The sequence below is a fragment of the Lepidochelys kempii genome, chromosome 7 (genome assembly GCF_965140265.1).
Source record: "Lepidochelys kempii isolate rLepKem1 chromosome 7, rLepKem1.hap2, whole genome shotgun sequence".
In the NCBI taxonomy this organism is placed as follows: Eukaryota; Metazoa; Chordata; order Testudines; family Cheloniidae; genus Lepidochelys; species Lepidochelys kempii.
Genome location: NC_133262.1, coordinates 35,278,324 through 35,296,446, shown reverse-complemented (window position 1 = coordinate 35,296,446; position 18,123 = coordinate 35,278,324).

Genomic DNA, 18,123 nt, shown 5'->3' with positions numbered 1-18,123 from the left:
TTGCAGAGGCAGGTGGAGTAGGCTTTCAGGAGGCTAATGCTGAACAATTGCTCATCCCCCACCCCGCACTCCAAAGCTTTTACATGTGGAGCGTTGCAGAATTCTGTCTCATCTTCCATCCTGTCCAATGTCCAGTTAAGATTGAGATGTTCAGGGCTGTGGAGCAATTAAATACACTGATGATACTTGGCTTTTGTTCATCAAAGCCAGGTTCTGCAGTCTCATTCCTCAGTGTCTGATCAGAAAAGGAATTGGGATAAGGTCACAATGGTTTTGACTTAACCCAGTAGGGATGAAGGTGATATTTGTTGGTAGGGGGAAGCATTTTTTGTTGTTTTAAGAGGAAGCACCATGTAATGCCTGTCCAAGTTTTGCTGAAATGTTTTGAAACCTCAGGTTCTTGATGCATCCATCACTATTCCTAGGTTCTCAGGTAGCAATGATACCCTTTAATGCCTTTTTTCATCTACAGTTAGTCCAAATGGTATAACATTTCCTTCCTAATGCACACTGTATGACAGTCTTTTCATATCTTTGTTACTTCCAGGATAGATTATTGGAATGTACTCTATGCAGTGCTACCCCTGAAGCCAACTCAGAAGCAGTGAATACATAACTTTTCTAAAAATTATTTCATGGCTTCCAACTGCTGGTTTCAGTTTCTAATGGTGTTACCTTAGAGAATCTCTCACTGTATACTCCAACATGGCAGTCAAGATCAGTTGGGATGCTTTTTTGATTGTTCTGAGGACTGAAGTTTCCATGGGTTACATCATAGGTTTCTCAGTGTGAGGTGCTGAACTTTGAAATGTGAACGTGCCAAACCCAGTCTGCACAATCTTCAGAGTACAATGTAGGGACCTTTGTATAGTTAGATTTTTGTCTAATTTTCCCTCTTCTTACTGACAATAAGAGGGCAATCTAGCTGCAGGGGGTTGCTTGGTTGCAGGATTCTGAAACTCTTTCATACTTAAAGATCAGAATTTTGGCCCCAATCCTACTAACCCTTAAGTAACAGCCTTTACTCACTCAGCTAGTGCCACTGAAGTCAATGCATGAGTAATGGTTTGCCACATAGGACCTCGTCACTAGAGCCTCTTCAGCTACCCCATGAGCAGCACAACCTGGCCTGTTTTCATGGTTTCACAATCACAAATACAGTCTGTTTCTTTTCTGCCACATTTACCTTTAATCCTCCATTTCCAGACAGGACAGAATGTAGTACGGGTACATGGCAGAAGGAGCCTTTCACACAGCTTCTCTCCTCCACCCAGCTCACACTTTTCTTCCTGTCCCACCCCGCACACCAGTTATATATACTCCCAGTTACTGAGCCAATTGCCTAATTAGCCCAGCAATCACCACCCATGTGTCAATAATTCCCCTACCACAACTGGTTAGTTAACTTCATTCAAGCTTGTAGTCCTCCGTGTGGCAGCCACTTCAGCTACAGATAACGCCTATCACAGGCCTATATTTGTTTTCCATTCTGTGCACAGACCACTTCAGAGGATTCATAAGGAACAGAAAAAATTACTGTTAGGATCACTGTGTAGTGCAACTAATCTGAAAACATTGTGCCAAAATGTTCACACCCTATGGAAATGTCCGTTTCTCAATCTGCTGAAGATCTCCTCAAAGTATTTGCAATGAGTAGACTTGTTAAAGCAGAACAAATACATGAAACTCAGTGCTGAAAACTCAGTTCATGAACAGAGAGAGATTACTGGCCAGATTTCAATAGTTGAAACTCTGAGGTGCCTTTGTAACATAACCCTTTATCAATTATAGAAACTGGGTAAAAGCAAACTTTCGCAACCCACAGAAGGTAATCAATATGCCACTTAAATATAAATGTAGTTTGTGTTATCTGTAACTGAATAATGTCATGGAATCTATGACTTGCATTGTGAGCTTCCAGTGCCAACAAATTAGCATCAAAACCCCTGGCTTGACATACAGAGAAGAGCAATAACTAAAGTCCCTGAAAACGGCTCAACAGAGCTGCAAATTTAGGTGAACAAACCCCTTCAAGCCTGTGATCTTACTGTCCTTTATTCCAGCAGCCTGGCTCCTCATCACAAGCCTCAATGTTACTAGAAACAGTCACCTCAGCCTTAAAAACAACCACCAAAAACAGTGATGCCCAACCAGCTAGCGGGAAACTGCACCCGCGCAAAGCGCAGGCATCAACAGAGCTGCTGAAATGAATGGTAACACACTGAATAAATTCATGATGGCATCATTGCATTTCGATTCTCAATTTGTTTTTAGGGGGAGGGGCAAGAGTGAAGGGACCCAAAGGTCCCTCCTCCTTGTGAGGGAGACTGAAAGGACAGAAGGAGAACCAGCAAACGGAGAGCAGCAACTGTGAGCGCTTCTTTTCTCCTGAATATTAGAGTGAGGGACTGAGGGGGAGTGAAAAGGAAAGAGTTTGCATGAGCTTTTTGTGTGTGAAACTGAATGAAATAGGGAGGAGAAAAAAAGTGGAGCATCAAAATGTTCAACCAGTCACCCGCCATCCACAAGTAACTGAATGTTTCATATACTAAAGTACAGTTGATGAACCCCAAAGCATGCTATTATATCTATAGGGTTTTCCCACCTTTGGATAGAATCAAATTTGCCCTAATTAATTAATTAATTAATTGTTTATAATCTGTTAAATACCGTGCAGTGCTGAGCACACTGTCAGGATAGAAGGGAAGACCTGGCCTCTTCCTTAGGTAGTTCAGTCTTGGAACTTGACTGGCATAATCCACTGGGGGTGGTGCCAAACCACACATGGAGCATTGGGAGGAAGAGGCTGGCTACTTACACTTCTTATGTGGATCAGTTTACCCCCTGTGCCATCGTCTGTCTGCCCCTTTTTGGAGTAGGGAAGGAGCTGTTACCAGAGCTCAATGGACCGGGATTCTGCTTAGCCCTGATGCGGAGAAAGAGGGCCTTATTTTATCCTTATGTACATACACACAAATGGTACTCCTGGGGAGGTAGAGTCTGGCCCTCAGATCACTTGTTTTTTTCATTTGAAGAACTTGAACGATTTCTGTTTTCTGGCTATTTTCCCCAATATCAACCAACTCTTTAAAAAAAACAAAACCTCAATGTGTTTGGTATCCAGATCTTACTTGGAAAGGGGAAAAAAAATGTAAAAGAGGGATCAGGTCTCAGTGCCATAATTATGTCTGCTACTGTATACTTATCAGGAACCAGATATGAGCTACCTTAATAACAACATTCTATTGCCTATTGACATGCAGAGCAGTTTCCTTTGATGGCAGTGCAATTGATACAAGCAGGACCTGTTAGAGTAAATCAAATAAAAAGTGGATTTCCATAATCTCACGTTGGAATAAAAAGGATTGCTGTAAATGAGATTCAGTAGAGTTTCATGAACATGTGAGTCTGACCTAAAAAACACCTTGTAACTTCTGTTATATTCATACAAATGTAGGATAACATGAAATATTAGAAATGAAAACAATTTTTTAACTTAAGATCATAGAACTAAGTCAGACTACTCAATGACTGATGAGCTATTTAACTTTGTGTATTTGACATGCAGGTTCAAAATTATTTTTAGATGTGGGGAAAGGGGTAAATTTGAGTTTTGATAGTAATCCTAAGTGGTCATTTTGGCCATGTTATCAAATTTGCAGTTACTTTCAGACTCTCCGTAAATGTTTCTTTTAGTCAATTAAGAATCAAGAGCATTGTAGCTTACAGCACACGTGTGTACTTTACATTTCCATTAATGTTATCTAGTGTATCTTAAGTGTGAAATTCACCCCTATGCAGAGGGCTACCACAAGAGCTATACTCTCAAACATCTCACGCATGCTCTCTGTATTTAGTTACCGCTGTCATCATCAAATATGGCTTCAGTGTGCTTAGAGCATCGCATTGGTCTTGTGTTGGCATTCCTCACAGGGATGACTTTTACTCTAAGCCAAGTATACCTAGAATGTAATGGGCCTGCTCTCATAAAAGACAAATGTGACTTGTGCCATTGATCTCAATTAGAGCAGGATCTGCTCCTTTATGTTATCTGCTATATTGGGTACAGCTAATGTCTCTGGTGTGCTACAGATATGGTATTTTGAAATCAATTTAAAACATGTGTGCCACACTGCACGTTTTGTGAATACACAGATCTAAAATTGTTAACATTGGAGATACTGTTTCATGTTTTGCAAGCCTGTTTAATCAACCACTGAATGGCCTATTGATCATACACTATCTAACTGAAAAAGAGTTTATCTTCATAATGCATCTCTTCATTGTGTAGTTCCTCTAAATTATAAATAATCTGAGCTATGAAACCATGCTTGCTCACAGCAATTTATTGGAGTTATCAATATCACTAATCAAATTCTGTTATCAAATATAACTTAAAGTGTCATCCATGACCTGGGGGAGATTTTCAGCCTAGAGTCATTTTATGTGAATACAGTGAGAACTTTAATGTAAATTCCATTCCCATGATGTTTCATTTTATGTTTACTCTGTGGGTTTTGCATGTTCTCTCCAGAACTTTTAATTAGATGGAACACGGGGAAAACAGTTGATAAAACACATTTTATGGTTCTAAAAGGTGATTTTTGCCTTATTTGGGGACACAAATGGTAACACTTAGAATTATGCTTAGTAGATTCATCTGGTCAAAATGTGGTGCGCAGAACTACAGTTCTGAACTTTACACTCTGATTGTAAACATTATAAACTGCTGAAATAGAAACATCAGAATGACACATGGGCTAATGATGACCTTGGTGAGGTTCCTATTGGGCTTTGGTGATCCTAAGGAAATTCCCCAGGATACTGATGAGCTTTAAAAAGTTCAGCAACCTGCTGGTTCAGCTATGCTGCCCCAAAGAATCCATCAAGCTGCACAGTTAAGTCTGCACCCCGCAAAAACACTGATAGTTTTCCGGGCATTGGAGACACCAATCATCCTTCTAAGGCACTGCATACCTTTCCCTCTCATGCGTCCTTCAGGCAGTGATAACCTCCTTTACAGTAGTGGACCCCAAACTAATAGAAGAACTAATGGATGTGTCAAGGTCTTTGTTGGTGTATTCAGGCTCGGTAGACTTTCTGAACACACCCCAAAGCAGTGTAGAAAACACAGTGGGCTCTATTATGAACATACTATATAGCCCAGCGTGCAACCTGTGTAATTTGAAGTGTGTGTGAAGAACTTGTAGTGGGAGGTAGAGGCATCCTCCTCTATGACACCTTTTGGAAATGCCTGGCATTTGGTCCAAATTGATCCCTTCTTAAAGGGGGAAGAAAATTACTCTTCCAAATGAATTTTATAAGCCCCTGAAATTAAGACATCTCTGACGAGGGTAACTGAGCAGTATCTGGAAAGGTGTGACATCTCTCTGACAGAGAAATCACTCCAACACCCCCTTCCTCAGTGTCCAAAATTTAACAAGGGGCTCTGAGTAGCACTCAACATTTTTCTCTCTAGCACATCACTTTCCCCCATTGATACAAGCCAACTTCTTATTAGTTTAACATCCTATTACAATTACACATTGGACCAAGAATTTAAAGTTTGGGTTCATCAATCTGCCTAGATCTGTTTCCATGACTCTATTAACTAATTAAATGCCATTTAAACTACTCTTAGCTCTGGCATTATTTCTGTTCAAGTGAACTATGTCTAAGTCTGAACCTCTCCTTCTGTTTTTGTATCAAGTGTGATGATCATACTTTTTGTCTGAATTGCTAATACAAGTTTAGAATATCTAGTCTCAAGTACAACTCTGTGGGACTCTGCTTCTCACCAGACTCCATGAAGATCTCTCACTTCTAAATCCCAACTTTCTGTCTCGGTTCTCTCATATAGAGTCATCAAACTCCTCCACCACTTCAAAACTGATGTGTAGATGAAGGTCATGATGTTGAGATCTCATTCTTCACATACCATGAGCTGTATCAAGCTCCACTGTCTCCAACCCTTGGGGAGAGATTTAACTTTCCCAGTGGCTAAGCAGTGTGGTTTTTAGCAGATTCATTAGATTCATTTTATACCATGAACCTAATGGGCAAACCACAACTGCTAGGCTCACGGTGATGAGGGATTTTAATGGGTCAATGGCAGGGAATTGTCAGCCAAAGCTAATAAATTGGTGGAGCTTGTTCACTAGAATCAGAATTTTGGGGAACAACTACGTTGCAGCTTTAATTTAACCCCAGTTAATATTCAGCCTTCCAGAAAAACAAAGAGCATCTCAGACAGGTGATGCAAGGGGAATGTTGGCTCAAGGAAGTAATTACATATTAGGTGGAAAAAGTAAATTTAAGTGCTCAATAATTTACTTAAGTGGTTTACTTGACTGATGTATTGTCTTGACCCAACAGGGCATAGTAGTAGACACTAAGTTATGGCATAATTCCAGTAAAAACAGCCGTCATCACTGTCCAACATAAATTATTAACTACTGTCTCGTTCCAGGTGTACACAGGTGCTGTTTTAAAAAAAAGGTGATACAATTTATGTTTGTAAACACAACTCTGTCAAAACTAATCCTGTTTCTGGCAGATTAAGATGTTATCCATGCCTCTTTGGTAAGGGCATACTCATATTTTCCGGAAATAATGCTCCAAGTATATAATTAGGTTTAAAATGGCAAACTGTAAGATAGCAGGGTTGGGTTTTCTTTTTCTAAACTCAGCAGCCATGAAACAAATGACTCTGCTGGCTGAAATCCTTATGCTCTGCTCATGCAAATCAGCGATAACACAAGGAACCTATGTTGGTGGAGAGCAGGGAGATACTGATAGAGCATGCTACCCATTGACACTAATCTATCGTGCAAATAGGCTCAGGGCCTGTGCCAACTCCACCATCTCTCCCTTGACTCTGAGTCACTATCAGATGTTAGTGGCTTCTTACAGATATTATTTCAACTCGAACAGAATGTAATCTGGTAAACTTGCAAGACAGAGAGATTTCAGTTTGTAGTCATGACGACAAGGAGCACCCGCCTTCTCCTGCTTACTGTACCTGTAATAAACAGAGCCCTTTTGACTTAGTCATAAGAACGGCCATCCTGGGTCAGACCAAAGGTCCAGCTAGCCCAGTATCCTGTCTTCCAACAGTGGCCAATGCCAAGTGCTCCAGAGGGAATGAAGAGAACAGGTCACCATCAAGTGATCCATCCCCCTAGTCTTTTGTTCTACATAAATTGTGAGAGAATTGCATCTCAGGAAAGTGAAGCACTGATAGGACATTGGGCCAAATTGTGTTCTCACTTACTCTGGATTTCCACCCACGTAATTTAATTAAAATAAATACTTATTCCAGATTTACACCAGTGTAACTGAGATCAGAATTTAGCCCACTGCTTAGTTACCCTAATATATCTGCCAGTATTCCTGAATCCTGACCTGCAGTAACTCTATATCTTACCAGGCTTTGGCTCAGCTGAGACTCTCAGTTGTAGCAAAGCTTATGGTGGTTTTATTAATTGACCAAATGGGACCTATGTTGAGAGCAACAAAGTAATAATTTGAACCCAGGAATCTCTAAGTGATGAGCAATAACATAATAAGTTGCCCATTCCCCCGGTCTTACATTTACATGTTCTCTTGTATTTGTGATTTGACAGGTGGGTATGGTGTTCTGCCCTTCAGATTCAAAAATAGATTACATGTGGAATCTAAATGGGAAATATTTTGAGTAGGAATTCCAAATATGGGCATAAGGAGTTTTCTTGCAACGATATGGGGTAGGAGCAAAAATTTCCACCACTACTTCTGAAACTTGAGCAATATTTTAAGCTTCAAGAAGGGAAAATATTTTCCAAGTGTATCTTCCCTCCATTAAGGTTTGAAGAATAGAATTTATGCTGTGCTAATATCCAAAGCCATGTTCCCATTTTTCAGGTGCCTTTACGGTTACAGGACTAACATTAATAGTGGAGAGCATCAAGGAAAGTCAAGAAGCCCCTTCCCTTTAAGATGAGATTGAGCAGCCTAAAGCTTTATGGGCTACAACATGACTTCCCATCCAAACAATGTATGGGGAGTGTAGATCCCCTACCGATCCAGGATGTGATCCATTTTATCCCACAAAGCTTCCAGATCCCCCCCATTCAGATGATGGTGAGGAACTGCCATCATTTCCATTGGCCTGTTGGCACTTTGTTTATATTTGTAAAAAGATATTTCATAAATGTGGTGGTGACAAGGATAATATTAACATACATTGTCTATTTGTTATTTCAGAGGTGATGGAAGAGATGGAAATCCCAGTACTGGGAAAGAAGAGCATATATAGAGAAAACTTCAAAAGATTAATTTCATTTGGTGGCCTCTTGTTCTTGTATTATGAGAAGGAGTAAATAAGGAAGTGTTATTTACTCCTTCTCATAATACAAGAACAAGGGGCCACCAAATGAAATTAATAGGTAGCAGGTTTAAAACAAACACAAGAAAGTATTTTTTCACGCAATGCACTGTCAATCTCTGGAACTCCTTGCCAGAGGGTGTTGTCAAGGCCAATCCTATAACAGGGTTCAAAAAGGAGCTAGCTAGATTCATGGAAGATAGGTCCATCAATGGCTATTAGCCAGGATGGGCAGGAACGGTGTCCATAGCCTCTGTTTGCCAGAAGCTGGGATTGGGTGACAGGGCATGGATCACTTGTGATAACCTGTCTGTTCATTCCCTTTGGGGCACCTGCCATTGGCCACTGTCAGAGGACAGGATACTGGGCTTGATGGACAGTTGGTCTGACCCAGTATGGCCGTTCTTATGATGCCAAGGACAGGGTTAAAAAACATCAAAAACCAGGTATGTTCTTCATTGTAGAATACTTGTTATGTTAAATACTACAACTGTACTGGTTTATTTAGTCAGCTGACCTCGGCATAAGTAAATTGCTTAATATGTAACTTTTTTTGTAGCTGTTTTCTCTGTTATTATTTTTTTCTTCCTCACACAAGGTATTAACACTGTCTCACTATCTCGTATGTAGGATCTCTGTGACTTCCTGAGCTTCAATGGCTCCTGGCAGTTTTTTGGCCAGATTCCACCTCCCCTCTTCTCCCAGTAGTGATGAGTATCATCTCCAATCTGCCCTGGTCTCAGGTCTCTGAATGAGCTTTAGATCTACTGGTTCAAAACTTCAATGACATACTTTTTTTAAAGTACTATTATATTTATGATTTTTAGAGGTAAGTGTTGAAATTAGTTGCTTAGAAATTATTGGATAATTATGTCAATAAAGCTGTTAAACTTTTACTTCTGTCACGCTAATGTAAATCCTTTCTGGCTGTTCCTTCATACTGCATTTGGACTGTAAATGAACACAGCAGACTTACATTAATATTACCTTAATATTTTTAGCATCCAATAAGGTTAAATATGAAGAATGAGGCAGATCTTGCTGACGGAATAAAAATGAAGGGAGAAGAGTGGTTCATGAGTCATTTGGAAGGTGTGCAGGATAAAAAGAATTAGGAATAAAATGTTATTCTGTGGAAAATACTGAGAATTTATTTGGGTAATAAATATAGTGAAGTTACTTGCTTTAAAAGAAGAAGAGTGCTCTCTGCCCTCAATGCCTGCTCTATGCGTGATGGGTGCTGCAAATTAGTTCTCAGCTGCAATGGGATGCAGACTAAGCCTTAATCCCGTTAAGATAAAATGACAAGCAACATTTTTTCTAGTTTGAGGGAAATCAGATCCAAATTTTGTTGCTCGGGCTAATCTCCTAAGCCTGTAGTTGCTGCCACACTAGATGTATCAGAATATTTGTCCATTGTCCAGACAATGAGTGAGTTTTCACTGGACTGTTCATAGCTAGTTGCCAATTGGATCATTCTCCCACTCCTCAGACATCACTCCTGCCTCATTGGGCACATCATTCACCCTCCAGTAGGAGTACCCTATCCCTCCCCAGCGTCACAGCAGCATTCTCTGGCTGGAAGAAAAAGACACCCTCTTCCAGATGCCTGTGAATACTTTGTCTATAATTTGGTCCTTTGTGGGGACTGGTATATAGGAAGACAAGGTTCCCTTACCTCCCATGGGAGCTGGAAGCAAGAGACTTTATCTGGTATCCAAATCAGATTTCTCACAGTGTTTAGCAGCCCTTGGCATCTTCTGAAAATGTTACGTGTTAAATAAGTAAATAAATAACCCCCTCCTTAGCAAAGGATTGCTGTTAAAATCCAAAATAGTACACAGGAAAATGGAGGGCAATGTACATGTCGGAATGCTGCAGACACCAAGCTGTTCTGTGGAAAGTGCATTTGTTCTTTCTGTTTAAATCTCATTATTTATTTTCTCCATTCTTTGAACCTAATGGCTTACTAATGAATTCGGGGGGGGGGGGAGGGTGGAATCATGGTGATATCATGGGTTAAACCCCCTCTCTACTTTTTGAATGTAAATTCTTTTTGACAGTCTTACTTATTGCAGAACGTTGACTTTTTTCCAACAACAAAACCGGACGCTATTTGGTTTTGCATAGTTAACATTTTGCTAATGGGTAGCCAAGATTCTCTCAGCAGCTCAACAACATTTTCTAAAGCACACTGGCGTTGTTGTAGCAACTGGTGGCTGATCTGTGAATAAAGCAGATGTCATTGTAGCAGGATAAAGAATGAACAATCTATCACCCCGCTACTACCACTCTTTCTGCCCAAACAAGTCATCAGAATGACAACTTTGGTGCCATAGTCATCAATTCAAGTCATTGTATCACCTTTACTCATCTTGTTATTAAATAAACTGATGTTATAAGTGCTAAGAATTTGTCAGCCCTCTGCCACTGGCTTTCTCATGGAGGAAGTGAAGATCTGCTAAAGCACTGACTGTTTGCCAGCTTCCTTTTAGGCCTTGATTGATTTTGTACTTTCATACAAACTGGCCTGGCCTAAATAAACACAATATATGTTCCGAGAAGTTTTTTCTCTTTAGTGTTTAATCTGAATTCAGTTCATTAGAAATGCAATTAGAGATGGGCAAGCGTTGAAATAATCTGACTGGTGCCCAAACTTAGTACAAAGAGAGAGACAGAAGCAGATAAATTGCCTTTCTAACTTTTCAGAAAGACTCCAGTCCATTTTTTGTACTTATTCTCCAAGTCTCACCATGCGTACTTAGTGTGAGCACAGCTTGTCATCTAGGTTGAGTCACCTCACATCTCCCTCTTTAGGTGGCAGGCCGTTCCCTGCAGACGTTAAATATAGAAGTAATAGAATTTACCACTTCCATTTCCAAACTGTTTCCTAGACCTTTCCGGATAAAGCATCACAATACCGCTTGAGAGGTGGATAAGTAGTAGTATTCCCATTTTACATATGGAGAGCTTGATCCATTATATGTTTGCTTTTGATTTGCCCAAGCTCATTTACTGCCAATACTGGGATTAGAATGCAGGTCTTCTGACTTCTAGGCCTATTCTCTATCACCTTCTTTTTAAAGCTAGTGTTAAAAATGTGTTTAAAGGTGAAATTGTTAGACAAACCCTGAGCTCGGGTTTTGTCTAAGTTCCACTGCAACATCACTAATAATTAAGCAATGTGAAGGTTCTATTTATTAATTATTCATTATTATTCAGGAATTGGGGAAGTCATTGTAGGAGAAGAAAGAGGCAATCTCTATCCTGAGTTATTGGCATATACAGTAAGAGGAAGGAAAGCTGATTTTAAAAAGACTTCTGTTTAAAAAATAAATTTTGTCATTAAATCTCAACATGTATTTTGTTTGTTGTTGTTATGTTTAGAGACCAGACGTTAATCTAGTTCTTAAAGTAACATCCTAGAAGTCAGGAGACTTGGTTTCTATTCCTGACTTTTCCACAGACTTCCTATGTGCCTGTGGACAGGTCACTTAACTTCTGTGCCTCAGTTTCCCTTCATTATATGGGGATAATAATGCTGGATAATCAAACCAGAGTATCATGAGGTTTAATACTATACTTTTTGCAGAACACTTTCGCTGCTTCACTGGTTAGTACTACAAAAGTGCAAAGAATAATTATCTTAACGCAGGGAAACCCTATACATTTTAGTTTATTTCTACAAGATATAATTTAAGTACAAGATTTTAGTTCAGTCATCACTCTCATCACAATTGTACTTCCTTCTCTTCTTGAGATGGATCTCACTATATATCTGGATAAATCAAAAATCTCTGGACAAAATGTGCTCCCTGATAGCTTAAGCCAGCATTTAACTTCCCCTGTTGCTTAAACCAGATCTGTCTATCTTTAAACCAATGAAGGATCAGATTGTAAATGAACAATATATTTGCAGAACAAATTGTCCATATGTGCACGCACCTCTATAGTCTTATGTATAGATGTGAAGTTATTGAACATAAACTGAAACTGAGGAACCTCCTCACAAAAGAGATTTATTACTGTCTCAATGCAATTGATAAAGGTCTGTTAACAGCTAGAAATGTTTTCCTCTGTGTTCAAGCTTTTTCTCCTTGGTCATGTATCCTACGGGTGCTAGACTCCAGTGCACCACACCAATAAATATTATTTTTAATTTTGAAAAGGGGACATGGGACAGGTGAAATCATCTTGTGGGCTAATTCTGACCTTTGGGCCATCAGCTGGACAGCACTAACTTAGGTTACAAAGCAAGTCATTTTAGTCAAGCTACCAATATCCCTCCCTCCTTTCCCCAATGAATCCAATAATCTTCTTTCTCTGTCTTCCTTAATGGTTTTCAGTGACCTTCCTTTATTTCTTTCCTCCACTCCAACGCATCTCTGGGCTTCATTTTATTCCTCTGAGGTCATTTCTTTCTTTCTCTGTGATGGGCTATAATGTTCTTTTCACTACTTCTTAGGATGTTCCTTGTCCCCTGACCTGCCTTCCCCTGCCTAAAGCTACTTCCCAAACACTCCAACCCCCAGCAGCTCTTGCTGCTTTTCTGCAAAGTCCTGATACCATTGCTTTAAAAACACCATGCTCTGCTGCTGAGACTACAGAAAAGTACTTGAGATTTTAAAGTTACGGCATTGGAGGGCTCCACAAAACTCCCCAGCCGATTTTGAATATACAAGGAGAGATGGCCATTTGCAGAATCTTATAAGTCCACCTTATAATCAGTTTGCATTGCAACAATTTAGACTGTGTGTTGTTGCGGTGAGTTCAAAACTAACTGCATGAGAATAGGGAAACATATGCATGAAGAAAGGGGTGCAAACAATATGAGTAAATACTTTGAACAGATCTTCTTAGGCACCATCCACTGCATTTTGCTCTTTGCATACCTCTGCAATCCCATTTAAATCAGTAAGTGTACATGACTGAGGTCAGAATTTAGCACTATTCCTCCATATTTTTCACTACAACCCAGTATTTACAACAGACCAGATGGAAGTGGAAATTTGGTCACTAGTGAATGTTTAAAATTCTCCCTGTATAGCACAATTAAAGAAACAGCTGAGCTTCTCTACTCTGCTGATTTAGTATGAAATAACCTTCAAACAGTCTGACTTTTCATTCTAGACCTGAATTGGTCTACTAGCTGGATATCATGCTGTAGGTAAAGACTGTTTCCAGACTTTTCATACCACGTGCGATAGAATGATAGGAACACGTCAAGACTGGATGGACATTTTTGTTTTATACCATATGCCTTTCTGTTTTACCATATTCTTGCATCTAGCTGCTACGATAATTGGCAAACCATCAGTAATATAGGGAGGTAGACTAGATAGCTAAACTTAATTTCACCCCCCCACCCAATTAATTTCCCTGCCAGTGCAAGAGGGATATAAAATACTAGCTAAACTATTGAGCAGGCAGCACATCCATTCTCCAAACTTGCACACTGGCTCCAAGTAGAGGTGAAAATGTGACAGAAGGGTTTTCAGAATAGGGTTCTGTGCACAATGCATTGATCCCAAGGCACACTTGTGCATATCTCGTTTTTTAAAATAAGATTATGACCTGTAACTAGTAGTGTTAGGTTTATGTGGCACGAGGCTTGTGACTTGTCAGTTAACCTGGGACTATGAAGTGGTATTTGCAGTCTACATTACCGATTGAGGGGAAAACGGATGATTGAGTATAGCAGGCATAAAAACTAGAGCTGGGCTTATCCATTTGGAGAAAATTCAGGTGCATCTAAACATGAAGGTGCTCACAGGTGAAGTGGGTATTTTGATTGTATCCTTTCTTACCACCCCACTTACTTGCTCTCTCATGCACGCAGCCAAATCTGGCATCCCTTTCCCCCAGAAAAAAATAATAGCTTCTTCCAGTGGAGTTGGTTTGCCGAAGAAGGTGGTAATATGGTGGCTTCATTGTCCAAAATACAGTCATCAGAGGAGATACAACAGACAGCCAGTGGAGAAAACAGGCAACTTAGGGTGCCATACTTCACAGAATAAGAAGTGTGATCTCTCTTGTAAGATACTCACGAGCATTTTGCAGATCCCACATCCAGTATGTTTATTTTGAAACTTAACATGTGTCAATAATTAGGGAGATCGCTCTCTCACACAGCCCCCCTCTATTCAATGTTTTGCTGTAGATCAAATCCAGGAATACACAAGAAATAACTGGTGCTTTCACATAACTCCAAAAGCATGATCAGAAATAGTCTCAATGGTTTAAAAATGTATCTGGAATGGTAAGAGTGAGAGAATTGCAAAGCTGAGTGATTCTGGCACCTTTACTTCAAACAAGGAGTACCTTAACTCCAGTTGTACCTCTTCGTTGATTAACTTACAATATATCATTAACATTTGTTCCCAAAGTTAGAATTCTCTGAATTTTTGTTCAGTGTTAGAAAATATGCCTTTAAGAAGAACTCCCACACACTCCGAATTAATGTTTTCCTGGAGGAAAACATCCCTTGTTAACCAGTTGGGAGGCATCATATTCTGAAAGTTGCACACAACATTACTCAGTTGAGTGTTTTAGAATTTAGGAGAATTCTATAGGCCACGGCCAGTACGGCATGATGCATGATAAAACCCACTATGTTAAATACTGCAAGCTATGTTGTAGTTTGCACTACATGTAAGTGCATATGCTGGAAAACTTTGTTATTGGCAGCAGAAGCACATGGCAGAACTTGCTATCCCAGTTCTGGCAGGTTCATATGCATACACTCCGCAGAATAGTCCTAGCAACAATAGATTTGGGGGACTTGTGTGCAACTAATCTTATTTTATAGGTGCGTGTGTGCTGCTGTGTCAGCATACCAACTTGGGTGTCCATTGTGGTCTTTCCAAATGTCTATTATTTAAATGTACAAATGTTATCTGAAGTATTTATACTGAATTTTCATTTGGGCAACAGAAGCCTGCCCCATTTCCAAATTTAACCATACAAATGGGCTTTTAAAACTGAGTTTTGCTTAAACAGTTTTATAATCTCTGAAATATACTATTAAATCCTGTACTCATGAGATGGTTCATATGTATCTTTCCTTGTCTCAAGTTAACTGTGCAACCTCAGAATAACCTTGCCATTTACCAAATGAGCCAATTAACTTTACATTTTAGGGAGGTTTTCAGTTTAATTATCACTGTTGAAAGATACGTCTCCATTAGTTTTGTGCAAACATGGCAAAGAAAACTTTAGGTCATTGATGGATTCTTGTTTTATGCAAGTACTTTTCCAAGTATGCAAGCTAACTGTGATCAAGATAGTTGTCAACTTAAAAAAAAATTAGGGCCATGAAGTGAAATAGATTAATGGAATCCTTTTTAATTTTCTTTAGAATTCCACTTGGAATTTATTTTCAGTTTTACAAAATGGAATTCCAATGTGGAAAAAAAAGAGTATAAGTCAAGTAAGGTTTTTAAAATTTCCAAACTCATAATTATCCTTGTTCAAATGTTTTTCTTAACTTTCTTACTGTTTTTACAATATTGAACATGTTTACTTTCTGAACATTACCCAGGTTATTTACGTGAACATCAATCCAGCACTCCACTCATTTAGTAGAAATGAAAAGATGAATTTTTCTATTGAAGGCTGTATTCCTCTGCAGTTGTATGCATTTCATTCCCATTGTGTGGTTATTTACCAAGTACAAACAGAGCTCTTCTATTCCCTGAGGACAAAGAACAAACTGTTTGGGGAAAAAATATCTACAAAATCATAAATCTTTCTTTCGCCTATTTATTCTTCATGCCATTCAGTCAAATTTAGGGAATGGCTAATTAACTCCGGACTCATGGCTGACTCAGATGAGCCAACTTTCTCTTATCTGGTAAGATGTAGCCAAACTTTCAGACACTTTCTAGTAGACTGCAGCTCTACATTTTCCTCATTTCTGAACTTGTAGGGCTACTTGTCAAATGCAGTATTCCTAACTTGAAATTCAACTTCAAAACAGATGAAAGACACCCTTCCTAATATTTGGACCACCAGAAAACTGCAAATATAGGAACAATGTCAGGGCCAGTGTTGTTTCTTATGTAAATGTTAAACTGATTTCACAAATGAGAATATTTCCACTGCAAAACATTTAAGAATTGGTAAGCTAATCAATCTCTTTTCTAGTTCTGCAATAAAAATAAATAGATTTTCTTTGTATATCCATCCAGTTCTTTATTATTGTGATTAAAATTCTTTAAAGAAATCTGTCTTTTAAGAGTTAATGTGCTAGTTGTACGCTGTGCATCACCAATGTATCGAAATATACAGAAAGCAGCAGTTTTACAGAATGCTTTTCCTATGGTCAAAACATACTGCAAAAATAACACTTTGTTAGATTACTGTAATCAGTGAAGAACAACAAACTGTTGACTGTGTTGTGTATCTATTTAATGAAAGCCAATGCATACTCTAAAAAAAAATTGCCCCATGATTAACTATATCAGAGATCTGCATTATTAAACCATGTATATAACTGTAATTAATCTCCATATTGTATGTATATTCTTGAATTTTAGGTCCCATTTTCAATCTTTAATACACAAAATTTAGAATCCTGAAAAAATATAAGCTCCATTATAAAAAAAATACTACTTTTAACTTGTGTCATGTTGACAAGTCATAAGGTTGAAAGTAAACTGTGTTAACCTTATCCGACTTCTACTTTGATATCTCATATATTGGTGTCTGAGTTGCTGTAACATGGTAAATGGCAGATCTGCAAAGAAACACTATATCCTTAATCTTAATTGTACATTGTAAGGAGCAGGTATTTTGTGTGTGTGTATATGTAAACAATAGTCTGCATTCAGGGCAATTCTGAAAATACATTATATTACCCAAATCCTGTAAAATTATATTGTACTACTTCCATCATTTCCTTTCTCAAGTGGTCCCAACCTTGCAGTCCTAGTACAGGCAAACGCCTACAAAAATCAATGGATCAGACCCATTCCTAATTTGCTTGTTATCTATTTGTTCTAATACCTATTAATATCAATGGGAGTCATTGGAGAGCACAGCCTCCTAGATAAGTTGTTTGTTTCCCTTGTTGTCAGTTGTCTCGACCTTTTTGACTGAGTGATCTCACATTTCTCAACGGTGGAAGTGTTTGTCATATGTCCCAAACATTGGAACATGTGATATCAATAAGAGCACAGTCCTGTATTCCTTACTCACGCAAAACCACCATTGAAATTAGAACTGTGGGTCAGGCTTTAAATGATTCAGGCAGGAGAAGCAAGCAAAAAGATTCCAGCTGGAGTGGGAATATTTATTTACTCACCCACATCACTTCTAGTTTCCCAGATGAGAAAGGAAATATCAAAAGAAAGCACAAGGAGGACTTAATGGGACTTTGGAGAAATAGATTGTTTAATGTTTGCCTAAATGTGGTTTGAGTTTTTTGACTCAGAACTTTTTGGAGAGAAAGAATAAGGCAAATGCCAAAACCAGTTGAACAAAAACTGTAAGCTTTGTATCTTATCTATGAGAATCAGGCGATGTGTGTCATGCTAGTTTTTACAGTCATAGTCTATAGTCTTCCACTGATAAAATCAAATTTGACAGTAACACAATATAGAGGTTTAACTGACAGCACACACAGCACATTTGCTAGTCATAACACCACAGTTTAATGACTGACGCATGTGGGAAGCTAATTCAGATTTTTTTTCTGAATGGGATAAATGAGCATCCAGTTAATACCAATCATGAATTCAAGCCATGTGACAAAATTG